The sequence below is a fragment of the Erinaceus europaeus genome, chromosome X (assembly GCF_950295315.1).
Source record: "Erinaceus europaeus chromosome X, mEriEur2.1, whole genome shotgun sequence".
Lineage (NCBI taxonomy): Eukaryota > Metazoa > Chordata > Mammalia > Eulipotyphla > Erinaceidae > Erinaceus > Erinaceus europaeus.
Window position 1 is genome coordinate 15,294,614 of NC_080185.1, and position 17,711 is coordinate 15,312,324.

The window sequence follows — 17,711 nt, forward strand, 5'->3', positions numbered from 1 at the left end:
TTGTTTTTCTCCCTCTTTTGATTTTTATATATAGTTTTCATATATATGTAAGTGTTTAGTCTTAAACTGTGGAACTAATGACAGATATAAATTTTTTTAAATGATATGTTTTTATAACAAAAGTTCTTTTTCCTCCAGTGTGTTATAACTAAATGTTTATGGGCATGTCTCAAGTTTGGTAACACTAATTTAACGGTCAAAAGTGTAACCCTACAGCTACATTATTACCAGACAAGGTAAAAATTAATTTGCTGAGGTAACTAACTATTCAAGGTAAAAGTCTAAATGTTTAACGTGACTATACATTCCCCAAACTAAAATATATAAATTTTATATACAGGACACCTTTGGAGGGCCCCCAAAAGTGCCCTGTAAACTATCTTGTGGAAATTAATCCACAACAGATCTGGCATCAATCTGGCACTGTAGGGAGTTGGGCTGTAGTACAGCGGGCTAAGCGCAGGTGGCGCAAAGCACAAAGACCCGCATAAGGATCCCGGTTCGAACCCCAGCTCCCCACCTGCAGGGGAGTCGCTTCACAGGTGGTGAAGCAGGTCTGCAGGTGTCTATCTTTCTCTCCTCCTCTCTGTCTTCCCCTCCCTCTCTCCATTTCTCTCTGTCCTATCCAACAACAACAACAACAATAATAACTACAACAATAAAAAAACAAGGGCAACAAAAGGGAATAAATAAAATAAAATAAAAATAAAAAAACTTAAAAAAAATCTGGCACTGTAAACATTAAAATCATTGTCACGAAAATGCGTTAACTCTCTAAGCAATTTGAGTCTGTTTAAAATACATATTTTAACTAAAATTGGTCTCAAGATCCTGCTGTAGAGACTGCTACAGGAGGTCACATTAGATGACCTTTAAATAAAATCATAAAGATATTTAAACCAATTATAATCATCGAGGTATCAACTATAATAAACCTCTAACTTGTTACAAGTTCAAATTAACCATGAGAAGCAGATTGTTTGTGTTTCTTCCACAGGAATCCCGGAAAAACCATCTGAACCCCTGCACACCCTGACGTCATCCACTAGATGGCACCACTACAGTGACACACCCCCCAAAACCCTAGATGTGACTTAACACGATCTGAAGAACCTGATACACAGACTCCAAGGACAGAACTTTCTTAATGCCTGCTTGCTGTCCCTGCTTCTGATTTGCCTGTCACATGTTGGCAGTTCCAGCTTGCTATCTACAGAAAAGCAGATTTCCAGTGGCTGACCTCCCTCATGCAGCGTCTCATCCCCTGCCAATTCATCCCCTAGCCACCTACTTTGGACTGAGACTTGTATCGGACTTGCTGGCATACCCTATAGACATTTTACACAATTTTAAAGCAGCTTATTTCCCTTCACGCTGCTGGTTTTTTATAGACTGATCCTGAGTAGTTCATAGACTTTACAGACTGTTGCCTTGAGGACTATACAATGCCAAATAGCCCCTCTGTTTGGTGGGTCATGCCCTCCCGCCTCCCCCTCATTATGTACCCTTGCCCCTTTCCCCCTCCAAGCAGGGAACGTTCCTTTACACACCAACCCTTCCCTTCACACCACACTGGCTTTCACTACTCCCCTACTTGTCACTATATCATTTAGGTTTATGTCCAAAAGGTTTCTGCTCCACGATAGTCTTTTACAGACTTTGAACCATCTTATGCTATGACTAGATAGAAAGACAGAAAAAGATGTAGAGATATTGTGAAGAGATGGTTGAGCAGGCTGTGCTTAAACCTATAAGATGAGTCCCTCCAGGTAAGTCTCTCTCTCTAAAGAGGGGTTGAGCACAGGGGGACACATAAATCTCACAAGGTTGGCAGCCATTTAAGCCTTCCCTCCTCCACAGAAAGTCCTACATCTTACCACCTGAGCACGGCATTCCTTAAAAACATTTAAGCCTGCTCCATTCCATTTTTCTTTACTGTGTCCATTTAGATATAAAGGGAAAGGAGATGATGCTGAGGAATTATTCTGATACAGTCTCTGCCCCAGATTTTACCACGTCCCGCAGTGCCCCCTTCAACCAATCCTTCCACCACACGTCACCCCTGGTTATTGCCCAATAAAAGCCCCCTCACTCCCCCCTTATTGGGCTCCTTCGGTAGCGCTGTCTCTCTCTCTCTGCGTGGTGAGGTAGTGGGGACGGCCATTGTCGGCTGACTCCACGTGGCCTGAGCCACCCCCCCATCCTATAATAAAGATTTGTGTACCCCACTTGTTCCAGACCTCCTCTCTCTCTCTCTCTTCTCCGCAGTGCAGCCTGACATCTGGTCACAACAACAACAAGACTGGGAGTGAGAAACCGGATGAGGATATGGATCGACCTGCCAAGGTCCATGTTCAGCAGAGAAGCAATTACAGAAACCAGACCTTCCACCTTCTGCACCTTATAAAGAATTTTGGTCCTTACTCACAGAGGAATAAAGAATAGGAACACTTCCAATGGGACAGGGAATTCTCGTGGTGGGAACTGTATGGAACTGTACCCGTTGTCTTACAATCTTGTTAATCATTATTAAATCGCTAATTTTTTAAAAATGCAATACATTGGGTGCCAGGCTTCTCTGTCTCCCCACCCCTCTCAATTTCTCTCTGTCCTGTCAAAGTAGACCACGCAGTGACACACCTGGTAAAGCACATGTTACCATACAAAAAAAACTGGAGCTCATATTTCTGGTCCCCACCAGAAGAAGGGAAACTTCATAAGTGGTGAAGTCATGTGGCATATATCTCTCTTTCTCTCCTTTTATCTCACACTTGCCTCTTACTTGCCTCTTTCTCTCACTTTATCTTTCACTTGCCTCTCTTTCTCTCCCTTTATCTCTCACTTGCCTCTCACATTTCTCTCTGTATAAAAATGTTGACACTAGATTTGTCATGTTGGCACTGAGCCATAGCAATAACACTGGTAGAGATTAAAATTTTTAAAAATATTTTTTTGCATATTTCCATCAAATTTTCCGAGCATTACCTGTTGAAGAGCCTCTTATTTCTTCATTTAATATTTTGGGACCCCTGACCAAAAATTAGATATACATTGGTGTGGGGGCTTATTTCTGGGCTCTCAATTCTATTCCTGTACCTATTTTTGTTCCAATACAAGGCAATTTTGATTATAATGTGCAGAACTCTCAGAAGGTTAGAATTGGACCTACACTATGGCCCAGGAGCTCCTCTCCTGGTGACGTATGTTAAGGAAACACACACGTCCATCAAAAAAGATGTATGTATAGCTTTGTTCATAGCAGCACAATTTGTAACAGCCAAAATCTTGAAGCAACCCAGGTGTTCGACAACATATAAATGGTTAAGAAAGTTGCTATATATGCTCAATGAAATAGTACTCAGATACTAAGAATAATGAAATCACTTCCTTTACCTCATCTTGGGTGAAGCCTTTCAGAATCATGTTAAGTGAGATAAGCCAAAAAGAAAAGGATAAATATTGGATGCTCCTACTCATAGACAGAAATTAAGAAACAAGAACAGAAAGAGGAAGCGGGAGTCAGGCAGTAGCACAGCGTGTTAAACGCACGTGGCACGAGGCACAAGGACTGGTGTATGATCCCAGTGTGAGCCCTTGGGTCCCCACCTGCAGGGGCATCATTTCACAGGTGGTGAAGTAGGTCTGTAGGTGTCTGTCTTTCTTTCTCCCTCTCTTGTCTTCCCCTCCTCTCTGTTTTTCTCTCTGTCCTATCCAACAACGACAACATCTGTAACAACAACAATAAAACAGCAAGGGCAACTGCAGGGCTAGCATGGGGGTGCCTCTTCCCGGGGGCGTACTCTCTGGGTTGGAGAGAACTCGACCTGAACCAACCTGGGCTGCTACTCACTCAGTGACGTGGAAGAGATGACTCATGAATTCGTGGTGGAGTGGCAATGCAATGTCCTTATTGAACAGAGAGCCAAAGCTTTTAAACGGTAGACTGGAAAGTGGCAAGTCGGAAAGGGAAATGGCTAGGAAGGGGGTGGAGAAAGGCAAAAGCAGGCTGGAAAGGTAGGGACTTCTTTAGCAACCATTGTGAGGGTTTTAACTGGTAGGATTAATATTACCCTGCAGGCAGGGAGGGTCTTGAGGTAGAAAGAAGATATATCAAAGGAAAGGAATAGGTGGGGATCTCTCAGGCAAAACAATGATTATGTAGATAGGACATATTATCAGGAATGCAGGGTGCTTTGTGAGGCTCCTCACAATTACCCGACAGGCAACAAAAGGGAATAAATAAATAAAACATTAAACAAAAAAGAAAGGGCAAGCACAAAGTAAAACTTAGAATGGCTTGGTGTATTGCACCAAAGTGAAGGACTATGGAGAAGAAGGACATCAGGAGGGGTGTGTGGGGTGGCTCTCAGTTCTTTCCACAAAGTTTATTGCTGGAGCTTGTTATATGCACAGCAAATTTATGACTTCTGATGGCCATTTTTCTTTTTTTTTTCTTTTGCTCCTGGGTTATTTCTAGGGCTCCATGCCAGCATTATGACTCCACTGCTCCTGGAGGGCATTTTTTCCATTTTTATTGGATAAGACAGAGAGAAATTGAGAGGGGAGGGGAGTTAGGGTAAGAGAAAGAGAGACATCTACAGACTTGCTTCATAACTTGTGAAACCTCCCGCCTGCAGGTGGGGAGCAAGGGGCTTGAACCCACATCCTGACACGAGTCCTTGAACTTAGTCTTATGTGTACTTAATGGTGTGTGCCACCACTCAGAGCACACATTACCATGTGCAAGGATTTAGGTTCAAGCCCTGGTTCCCCACTTACAGGGGGAAGTTTCCTGAGCAGCGAGGCAGGTCAGCAGGTGTCTCTCTTTGTCTCTCCCTATCTATCTCCCCTTCCTCTCTTAATTTTTCTCTGTCCTATAAAATAAATAAATACAAATTTAAAAATAAAATCAGATGTTTTTAAAATAATAAAATGTAAAAAACAAAAAATCATACATGATGCATAGTTATAATTATGTAATCATTGAACATATGGAAAGGATTGGAAGGATATATTCCACATGTATTTATGATCTGCCATTTCAGTTTTCTGTAATTTCCAAAATGTTCTAGAGTCAGCAGGAGATTATGGCTTAAGTCAAAGTAGATTGTGTGTTTGATCAATTCCTTTCTCCAGCTCCACCAGTACAATAATGAAGAGCCCAAGAGTCTACAGATAGCATCACTGAGGAAATATTTCAGTAATATTGCTGATTATAGATGTCTTTTATGGACAAACCACCACAGAGCCCCTTTTTAAATCATGGGAACAATGATGGTTTGATTGTTTAGTTTCAATTCACCATCATTGTTCCTGGATCACAAATGGTTTGAGATTTTTGTCAAACAGGGTAACAGATTCTTCTGGGAAAGAGATAATGAGCCCAGATAGATACAACGAGCATATTCCTTTTACCAACAACAAAGTTTAAAAAAAAAATCAACATGGAATCTGTGTCACACATCTGTTGACTAACCAGGATACCAAATCAAAGGGTCAAATGAAAAACAAGCGTTGCTGAGTTGGTGAGGAGCCAACCTAGATTTCAGCTAAGTAGCTTTCTAGTCAGCAGCTGAACTCTAAGGAAAAGGAAGTCATGGGGGAGGGGTGTGATATGCCATCATGTTGGTATGCTTCTAAATTCTTCTTCTAAGACCCCTTCTGTTGCATTGCTTGACGTTGTAGTCTATTTACATAATCATTATTTTCATTGGTTTAATCCCCACTGATTGATTTGCTATTTTCCTTCTCCCCACCCCCTGTCCTAAGTACTTCCTCTTCCTGACACTTCCGCCTCAGGAGATATAAAAGAGGGCTTTCTAATGAAGAGACATTAAATTAGATTACATTGTTGAACTGCATCCCTGCTTGTCAATAAAGATTGAACTGCATCCCAGCTCAGCCATGAGTCCCTGGTCGTCTCTGTCCCGCCGGTGAAGCTAGACCAGCACCATCATCCCTTGAGGCACTCAGGGAGGAAAAATGAGAAATGGCCTCCTTCTCAGCCTCCTGCAAAGTCGGGAGTCCAAAGAAAATGGCTTGTGAGAGTGCCTCTTGTTGAATGTCGCCCTACTATTAGGAGGACCAGAAAAGATTCTGTGACTTTAGCTAACCTGAGATTGAGCCCTGCAGTCTATGTGGAGAAATGCAGGGCTGTCGGATGCCAGCATGGAACGTCTACCCCACACATTCATCCTGTGGCTGTCCAGGTCTGAGGATAAAATTATATAGTCATTCAGCATACTTAAAGGGAATAATCACCTACCTCTTTTTCCCAAAGTACAAAACACTACCCACCAAAAAGAAACATGCTATTCGACTCTGAGTGACTTCCTCTTACAGGTGGGGAGTGAGGATGAGCTGAGCGAAAGACCACTTTGATTTTTTTTTTTTGGTCGACGAAGTTTTCAGAACTTAATAAAAATGTGGTTTGCCAAGAAAATATTTATACAAGATTAATGAAATAAGAAAAAAAACCTGAACCCATATTCATATGCATTATAAACCCATCGTAATTAAACAGTTAACAAGTGATAAAAGGCCAAGAGTGAGAAACAATTACAATAAAATGGAGATGTCAATGAACAGAGCTGTGCTTCTGTGTTTACACCACAGGAGTACACGGTAAAAGTGGCATGACAGAGAGGTGGCAGAATGATGGATTCCTCAAATAAATGGTGTTGAAATCACTGGTATAAGTGTTTGAAGAGAGAAACATTCACTCCCCTGTCTCATACCAACCACAAAAATAAATATAAGAATGATAAAAGAGATAATTTGAAAAGAAGAATGAAAAAAAAGAACTAGAAAACTTGGTTATAAATATTTGTCTGATGGGAGCCAGGCGGTGGTGTTACCACACAAGGATCGACATCAGGATCCCGGTTTGAGCCCCTGGCTCCCCACCTGCAGGGGGGTGGAGAGGGTCACTTCACAAGCAGTGAAGCAGGTCTGCAAGTGTCTATCTTTCTCTCCCCCTCTCTGTCTTCCCCTCCTCTCTCTATTTCTCTCTCTCCTATCCAATAAAAACAACAACAATAGACAACAAGGGCAGCAAAGGGGGAAATTTTTTTAAATTAAATATTTATCTGATTAGGCAGGGTCTTGAAAGGTGTGAAACAAAGGAAACACCTTAAAGGAAAAACTGATGGGTGTGGTCAGCTCAGCTGCTGGGACACCCCAGTCTGCACACCTGAGGCTGCTGGCTTGACCTCCAGGTGCAACATGTACCACAATGCTGCTCTGGCTTTTCTTTGTCTCTTCTTTCCCCTCCCTCTCTCCCTCTGTCTCTGTCTTATGTGATACTTTCTGTCTCTCTTACATAATCCTTAAAAAAAGAAAACTTGACAGGGCCAACTATGTAAATACAGAGTCAACATAGTCATGATAATAGCAATATTTTATTAAAAGCATTATTACTCGCATTTGTCAGAGGAGAAAGACTCAGAGGTTAAATCATCTCAACCCTAATACTGTGGCATTGATTTGAGTTATAGCATGTATTTCATAGTAGACAGCATGCCCTCATTTCCCTGAGAGTACAGTGAACAACATCAACAATGGCAATAATAATAACTACAACAACAAGGGCAACAAAAAGGGGGGAAAATGGCCTCCAGGAGCAGTGGATTCATGGTGCAGGCACCAAGCCCAGCAATAACCCTGGATGAAAAAAAAAAATCTGTGGTCTATTTACATAATCATTGTTTTCATTGGTTTAATCCCCACTGGTTAGAGCACTTTTTCCTTCTCCCCATCACCTATCCTACATACTTCCTCTTCCTGACACTTCCGCCTCAGGAGATATATACAGGAAAGGATTGTGATTAGAGATAGCTAGAGCGAACTGCATCCCCACTCCTCAATAAAGATTGAACCAGCTCAGCCATGAGTCCATGGTTGTCTCTCTCATGCCCGCAAAGTTAGCCTGGCACAGTGCTATAGTGTCTATCTCATTTATCTGCATCTCTCTGCCTCTTTGCATCTGAAAAAAAATTATCCACAACAGTGAAGCCCCAGCAATGACAAAAAATGAATGAATGAATGAATGAATGAATGAATGAATGAATAAAAAAGATGGTACAGGAACAGTGTGACTGTCCATGCACAAAAGTTTAGCTTTACAAAGATAAAAACAAATAATGACTTTGAAGAAGTACCTAGGTGTTGTTACTTCAGGTGTTATTCAAAACAATTTCTTACAAGCAATAAAAACTAGAACAACTTGGAGATACACAAGTCTAAGGTCAAGGTTTTGAAAGACAGTGAGAAAAAGATGAATAGAATGTCACAACATTGGAAAGAACCTGAAGAAAAAACTCCTAATGAAAGTAAAAATATATATGAAAGGTCAGCCAACTCACTAGTATCCATGAAATTCAAGGTAAATTAAGAGAGAATGTTCGATATTGACTCCATATTTTCTATCTTCAAGGCACTAACAACTTTTCTTGTCCTCATAGTGACTGATGAATAAAGTATTATTGTGATCCACACATCTGCATTATCCTCGAGCCTTGAATATATGACCCCTGAGAACTTATACAAGTCTGTGAGCTGTTTCCTCACACACGTGCCCTGCCTTCTTTTACACTACCAAGTACCCTTTTGTGGAAATGACCATACTCTTCTTTCTAACTTTTACATGACTTCAAATATCTTCATGCTCATCTTAATTATTGCCATTCATGAGCCCTTTTTTTGTGAAACATGTATTAACAGACAAGTGAATATTATTGTTTATGAAAGCACCATGCCTATTTCCTTCATACCATTACCCACATCCTGTAATTATCGATCTGTTTAATTACTTGCTACCTGTTCTCTGTTCACTGAATGGTGAACTCTTTCACAGGTTTCAAATCACTTCTAATATGTGCCCTGGCACTCATTATGCACTGTGTTAAAACCATAAGCAATTTAAAAGGACTTTTCCTGATTTTTAAGTGTCTCCATGTGATTCAGCGCATTACATGACAGACTACATACAGATGTTCCTTGGTTTATGATGGTCAGATGGACAGTTCTTCAACTTTACATAGGTACAAAACCAAAATGCATTCCACTGAAACCATGCTTGAAATTATGCATTTTGATTTTTCTAAGCTGGTGATGTGTGTTACTATACTCTCATGATTATTCTTCTTCTAGCCTTTGCCACTCTCATGATGTTGGGCACTGACAGTGAATAGCAGCTTCCAGTCAGTCACACAATAATGAAGGTAAACAACTCATACAACAAATCTTGTTTTTTTTTTCCTGTAGGTAAGGCATCAATAAATTGCAAGGGGTATCCAAGACTTTGTTGTAAAATAGACCTTGTATTAAGTCATTTTGCCCAACCGCAGGCTAGTGTAAGTGCTCTGAGCACACAAAAGCAAGTTAAACTAAGCTGTTTGTTTTGTGTACTAAATACATATTTAGAGATGAGAGAGACAGAGACACACACAGAGAGAGGAGAACCATTTCTACATATGTGGCACTGGATATCGAGCCTGAAGTCTCAAGGATGCAAGTCCTCTACTCTGTCTGCTGAGCCATTTTCTTGGCAGTGCAAACACATGTTTACTTGCAATATTTTCATTGTAAAATGGATCTCCTGAGATGTAACTTCAAGGTAATTTTAGAAATATCTGGGCAAAAATTTGGTTTTTTTTCTTTTCTTTTTTTATTTATTAGATAAAGATGGAAAGAAATTGAGAGGGAAGGAGAGATAAAGGAGAAAGAAAAAAAGATGCCTGCAGCACTGCATCTCTCACAAAGCTTCTCCTGCAGGTGGAGCATGGGGGCTTGAAGCCAAGATTTTGCATTACAAAAAATACAGGCATTCCAGGGATCCCAAAGCAGATGCTTTGGAAAGTTACCCTTTGGTAGCAAGCAAAAATTTTTCAACTTGTTAATGACCACCTCTTTATCCATTAATATATATTGAAGTCCTACAATGTGCCAGACATATGCTAGGTACCAAGGCAAATAATCATTCAATAAGTCCTTAGGAAGGTTGTAAAAAAATTTGAATAAAAGAAAGGAAGAAAATACCCTAAGTCACATAAAGCAGATAAAACAATGAGGTAAAGTTTAAAGCCCAGAAGGACAGAAAAGTCTTTTTTTTTAAAGACTATAACATATGCCTAGCTGAAAGTAAGAAAGTGAGCTTTTATATTTATATTTCACAGCAGGTTGCATACACTTTCCTAACTAATGATTATGTTTGGGAAGATTTATTTGGACACTAGGCAATTATAATACCATGTGCATTTCAAAACAAATGCTTCAAGCTCTACAGGACTCGGAAAAGTTTATTCAAAAAATAGCTTGTAAAAAATCCTTTTTCAGTGGATGGCATTTAATGCCTTCGACTTTAGCAAATTTCCTCACTCATCAGAGAGTGCAGTTTTCACACATATAATGTTCAGTGTCCTTTTGGAGGTAAGAAAAACCTCAAGAAAGGGTAAAATTACACATGAATTGAAACCGTTTAAGCAAGCAGATCTTAAAAAAAAAAATCAAAACAGCATTACAGTCAGAAATCAACACTTATAGGAGTTGATTTTGATCCACTATTTCCAGTATCATCTTCCTTTGAATTCTAAGTAGTCTTGAGAGTTTGTTTTTTCTCATGATTTACTCTTCCATAAAAAGTGCTATGGAACTACTCCTTTCCAGAGGTGTGGCTAATGTCAAGCAGCGACCTTAAAGCTGACACCACCCTACCCTACAAATAGATAATACAACAAAAGGGGCTAGGGGGCAGTATCATGGTTCCGAAAAAGACATTCAGTCCTGAGGTTCTGGGTTCAATTCATAGCATCAGAACTGAGCAGTGTTCTAGTGTCTTCCTCTCTCTCTCTCTCCCTCTCTCTCATAAATAAAATATACACTTTTAAATATAACAAAAGAACACACCAAGCCTCATCAGACTACAACCAGAATTTATACAAGAAACACTTGTGCTTAAAGGTGGTAATGTGTGTGCGTGCTGCCAGCAGGGGAGAAATCCCAGGACCAAGACAAGGTGCTCCTCAGTCAACAGTGCCATCTTGGCTTCCACTAATTGGCTCTGGGGCTTGAGAAAAAGAACAGATTTGGGACCTTAATCCCTACTACCAGGGAACATATCAAAGGAATCAGGGTGGAAAACTGTTCAGAGATTCACCTATGTGGCAGAAAATTAAGTTAGTAAGTGCCTTCAGGCTGAGCTATGCAGAGACAGTGTATTGACTCTGCCTCTCTCAGACAAGAGGCATGGGAGTAAGAATAGAAAGACTCAGGCAGCACACAGACTCAGAAAGAGAACACAGAGAAAAACAGCTTTTGGATTTCTGGTTCTCACAGTTCTGAATACAGACCAAATGCTCCCACAAAATCCTAGACCTTGCAAGTATTCATACAACATTACCAAACATCATATTGGGTCAGCGGACTGAAAATTCTCTCCCTTGCCACTACATATATAAATAAAGGGGAAATCTAGTAACATAGTCACAGCACCACCTGCTGACTCAACAACAGAAGTCACACTAAATGCACAATCACAGGTGGAATACTGTCACTCCATTTAAAATCATGCTTGAACCTAAAAAAAAAAAAGTTCTGGCTAAAGAAGTTGTGGTATATATAAAGAATGGAATACTACTCGGCTATTAAGAATGATGAATTCTCCTTCACTTCATCTTGGATGGAGCTTGAATGAATCATGATAAGATAGGATAAGATAAGAGATGTGGATGAATATGGAATGATCTCACTCTTAGACAGAACTCCAGAAACAAGAACAAGAAGGGGAAACACAATGTAGAACATAGACAGAGTTTTCTGTACTGCACCAAATCAAATGACTCTGTGTGGGGAGAGGGGCTTTGAGGTACTGTGCATGATGGTGGAGGAGGACCTAGCCTGGGGTTGAGAGTGTTGTGTTTTACTAAAAACTGAGAAATTTTACACATATACCAACAGCTTCTTTACTGTAAACCATTAATTCCCCAATTAAAAAAAAAAGTCCACAGAAAAACTCCCAAAGATGTAAGTCTAGTGAGTTTACCAAAGGTGGTTTCTAGAAAATTTCTTCTGAGGGCAATCTAAGAAATTAAAACCTCATGATACATAGAAACACGTTCAAAAAGAGATTCTGGAAACTAATGAACCTCTCACTACTGAAACGCAAGGCATGAAGAAAAAGTACCAGACTTACCAGGTGTGAAGGAATGGATTCTAGGCTCAAATTGTAAGTCTAAGAAGTAGACTAGGTCATTCAGAGGAGAGAATATAAGGACTAGAAGACAAAATGACTATAGAACTGACTTGAAAGAAGACGGATAAAAAATGTATAGGAAAAATTAAGCATTTTTATGAGAAATAGAAGACTCCATAAGAAAAGAAAACTTAAGATAGCACTTTCAGAAGGAGAAGAGAGAGATAAAGTAGCAGACACCATATGAAGAGAAACAGTAGCAGAAATTTTTAAAAACTTCAGAAAAATCCAGAACACAGAAATCCAGGAAACAGACAACACTCACATTTCTGAATCCTAAATGACCTATCCCAAGACAAATCATCAAAAACTTATCAAAAGTCAAGAAGGAAAAAAAAAAGGAGTCGGGTTAAGCGCACATGGCACAAATCACAAGGACCGGCCTGAGGATCCCGGTTCAAGCCCCAGGCTTCCCACCTGCAGGGGGGGGTCGCCTCACAAGCGGTGAAACAGGTCTGCAGGTGTTTGTCTTTCTCTCCCCCTCTCTGTCTTCCCCTCCTTTCGTCATTTCTCTCTGTCCTATCCAACAATAATGACAACAATAATAACTACAACACAAAACAACAAGGGCAACAAAAGGGAATGAATAAATAAATAAATATTTTTAAAATAAAATAATAAAACAGATATTGGGGTTGGTAGGAAAAGAGGAAATTACTTATAATGATCAAACCATTATCATACTTTTCAGCAAAAAGCCCAAATGCCAAGAGAAAGTAGGATGACATAGTCAAGCTGCGAAAAGATAAGAATTTCCAGTCATTAATATTTTACCCTACAAAACTATCATCCAAATATAAGGTAGAAATCCTTCTCAGACACACAAAAGGTAAAGAAATCTGTCACTACCAGAACTGTCTTGCAAAAATTGCTAAAAAAAAGTCCCACAAAAAATATGAAACACCAATTCTGAGAAAGCTAAGTAGTAAAACAGAAACACAAACAACTGGGAAAGAGCTATGAGACATGAAAGGAGAAGAAGGAATGTGCAAAAGAGGACAATCAAAAAAGGATAAGAAAAGAAAGCTTATGGGCCCCAGATGAGATCAAATCGATGGGGTTTACAGTCAACAATATTTATACACCTTTCCCATATTTGGGAGCTACTCTGTTCCCTGATACAGCTTTCTGGTCCTTCTTCCGGCCATGACATCATCTCCCCAGACAATAACTTGGATCCACCTACATATCAAGTTTCAGGCTCAGGGAAAGAAAAAAAAAACAAAACGAGTATACCCACAGGCCCTTTGGAGTATAACTAAAATATGCCTACTAGCTATCTACAAAACGGAGACCCCCCCCCAACTCTTCATTTGCACTATTTCAGCTTTAGGTTCACGATTAGTCAATAACTTGCTTGGCTTTGTATGTTAACCCTCCTTTCAGCCACCAGGTTCCAGATACTACCATGATGTCAACCATATTTCCCTGGGCAGATGACCCCACCAATGTGTCTTGGAGTCCCGCTTCCCCAGAGCTCCGCCCCACTAGAGAAAGAGAGAGACAGGCTGGGAGTATGGATCGACCTGTCAATACCCATGTTCAGCAGGGAAGCAATTACAGAAGCCGGACCTTCAACCTTCTGCATCCCACAATGACCCTGGGACCATACTCCCAGAGAGATAAAGAATAGGAAAGCTATCAGGGGAAGGGATGGGATACGGAGTTCTGGTGGTAAGAATTGTGTGGAGTTGTACCACTCTTATCCTATGGTTTTGTCAGTGTTTCCTTTTTATAAATAAAGAGTAAAAAGGTACTTTATAGGTCAGACAGTGGCACTCCTAGTTGTGTGGACACATTACATAATGTTCAAGCCTCGTACACACATGTGGGAGGAAATCTTCACTAAAAGTGAAGTAATGCTGCAGATATTTTTCTTTCTCTTTTCCTCTCTATATCTCTTTCCCCCTCAATTTCTCTCTGCCCTATCAGTTAAGAAGGTTTTTAAAGAGATGTTTAGATATATTAATTAAGTTAGTCACAACATTCATGATTACCACAAAATAAAATATGAAGCAGAAACCTAAAGAAGGTACAAATAAAATCAATAGGAAAATCTTTATGGAAGTCATTCATAGAAATAACAGATACAAATGGGAAAAGAAACAACAGAAGTAACTATAACAACAACAGGAAAATCTTTATGGAAGTCATTCACAGAAATAACAGATGCAAATGGGAAAAGAAACAACAGAAGTAACTATAACAACAATAGAAAGAAACAACAACAATAAAAAGTATTATTATAAGTAAACTATACATATCAACGGACACTCTAAATGTGAATGTCTTATATTCACCAAAAGGAGCTAATAGATAAAAACAAGATCCAACTATTCTATACCTGTAACAAAATTGCATCCAAAGAATAAAGGAAGCTCTGTGTAGAAGGTGATAGCAAGGTGTTCTAAGCTAATAATGTTAACAAAAAAAAAGGAACAATGATTCTTACATCACATAAAATAAACTTTCATCCAGAACACATAAAAGGAAAATCATGGACACTATGTAATGACCAATTCAACAATAATATATAACTATTATATATATATATGTACATATATATATTAATAGGGGTGCATGTAAATACACAAAACAAGTAGTAATTGACCTCAATGGAGACATCGACAACAAAACTATAATAGTAGATGATATTAACACACCACTAGCAGCAAGAGTCAGATAAAAAAATCAATGGAGGGGAAAAAAAGGAACACAATGAAATAGTGGCTCTAGATGAAGCCATAGATGAGATGAACTTAACTGTTATATATGGAATCTTCTATGCCAAAAAATAAGTGCATGTTCTTCTCAAGTACACATGGAAAAGACTCAAGGATTAAACACATATTAGAACAGATAGTCTTAACATGTTAAGACTGAAATGATTAAAGTATCTTTTAAGGCCATGGTAATAATCTGAGGCTGGGCATCAATCACAACAAATGTTTAAATGTACAGATTAAACAACATCCTTCTGAATAACACCTGAGTCAGTGAATAAATCAAAAGAGAAAATAAAAATTATTTAGAAAACAATAAAATTGAGAGACAAGCTACCATATCCTATGGAATGCTGTGACAGTAGTACAAATAGGGAAGTTCATAGCAATGCAGGCCCACATTAATAAAGAACAGATATCTTAAATAGACAACATAACATTACACCTTTAGCAACCAGACAAGTCGAAACATAGACTCAAAAGTCAAAAGAATGAGAAAAAATTAAAAATCAGTGATTAAATAGAAACTGATTAAATAGAAACTAAAAAAAAAAAAGAGAGAGAGAGACAGAATCCAAAAGATTAATGAAACCAAGAGCTGGTTCTTGGAAATAATCTTCTTCTTCTAGCGTTTGCCCTTCTTCCATAGCCAGTCAACAGCGTCAGGTTGAGCCTGATGTAAAGTTTCAAGACCTCCTTTGAATCAGGAGAGGTGGCAGTCGTTGACTATGTGGGTCATAGTCTGTCTGTAGCTGCAGGGGCAGTTCAGGTCGTCTCTGGCTCCCCAGCGATGGAACATAGTGGCGCACCGGCCATGGCCTGTTCGATAGCGAAATAATAAATAATATAGACAATTTTTTTTAAAAAAGCACATCAAGAACAAAAAGAGAGGAATCTATGATAAAAAGCAATCAGATACGAGGGAGTTAAGATTACAACAGATGATGCATATCTTTAATGATGTGAATTTTCATATGTCTGTGGACCATATGTACATCTTTAGAAAATTATCTCTTCAGATATTTTGCTGATTTGTATAGGGTTATTTGGTTTTTTTTAGTTTCTGAATGTATGATTCATTTATAGATGTTTGATATCAATTGCTTGTAAAATGAGTCATGTGCAAATATATTCTTCCATTACCGGGTGGCCTTTTCGTCCCTGTGGAATTTCCATTGATGTTTAGAAGCTTTTTAGTTTGATGGAGTCCCATTTATTCTTGCTTTTCTTGTTTCCATTGCCCATTGCATTGAATCTCCAAATACACATTTGATGTTAAGGTCCTCAAATCTTTCACCAATGTTTTCTTCTATGTATTTCATAACTTCAGGTTTAATATCCAGTTCTTTAATTCACTCTGATTTAATTTCGATGGTGTTAAGTGACAGTCTAGCTTAATTTTTCTACATGTTACTGTCCCGTTTTCCCAACACCCTTTGTTGAAGAGGCTTCTTTTCTCAGTTGCATGATTTTGGCTCCTTTTTCATATATTAGATGTTTGTGTGTGTGTGTGTGTGTGTGTGTGTGTGTGTGTGTGTGTGTAATGGGGGGGAGGGAGAGGGAGGGAGGGAGAGAGAGAGATATTCTGGGCTCTCTATTTTGTATTTTGTTCCATTGGTCTGAGTACGAGAGAGAGAGAGAGAGAGATATTCTGGGATCTCTATTTTGTTCCATTGGTCTGAGTACCTGCTTTTGTTTCAATACCACACTGCTGTAATCACAGTTGCTGTGTCCTATAAACTGAAGTCAGGAAGCTTGACACCTCCATTTTTTTTCAGATTTTATTTTTTAAATATCCATGGTTTTCTGTAGATCCATATGAATTTTTTAACTGTTTGTTCAATTTTTTATCTAAAACCCCACGGAAATTTTTATAAGGGTTGTTTTTGGTAGTATAGCCCTTTTAATAATACTTATTATTTTGATTCAAGAACAAGGAACTTTATTCTTCAATATTAGTATCACTGTTTCCTTAAGGAAATCACTAGCATTCTCTGTCAAGATGTGTGATTCTTATCAAAACTCTTCCTGCTTTTTTTTTTATCCTTGACTATTTTGGTAAAATATGAACAAAGTCAAGATGAAATATCATGGAGGTAGAAGTAGTCAATTAATTAAAGCTGAAGAGCCGGGGACACAGAATAATGCTTCTACAAAATACTTTCATACCTGAGGCTCTGAGGTCCCAGGTTCAGTACCTAGCATCATCATAGACCAGAGGTGAGCAATGGTTTTCTCTCTTTCTCTCTCTCTCTCTCTCTTTCTCTCTCTCTTCTCTCTCTCTCTCTGTGTGTGTGTTTCTGTCTGTATATTTCTCATTAAAATAAATTAAGTAAATAATTTTAAAACTTATAAGTTGATAAAAAGTTAAGTTATATGAAAACAAAATATGTCATAGGTTTCCCAGTATGAAAGTGATTGTTAACTATCTGTTTGCTATTGTAGCAAGCCAGATAAACATAGCAAAATACCATAGACTGGGAGAATTAAAGAACATGGATTTTTTTTTTCCAGTTATGGAGGCTAGAAAGCATAGATCAAGATGCTGGCAAATTTGGTTTCTTCTAAGACATCCCGCCTTTTCTTGCAGACTCTCACTGTTTCCTTACATGTCCTTTCTTCTATGCACACCTGGCCCTAGTACCTCTTTGCATCCTTATGTCTCCTTCTTAAAAGGACACCAGTCCTATTGGACCCACCCCAGTGACCTCATTTCAATTTAACAGCTTCTGTACAGA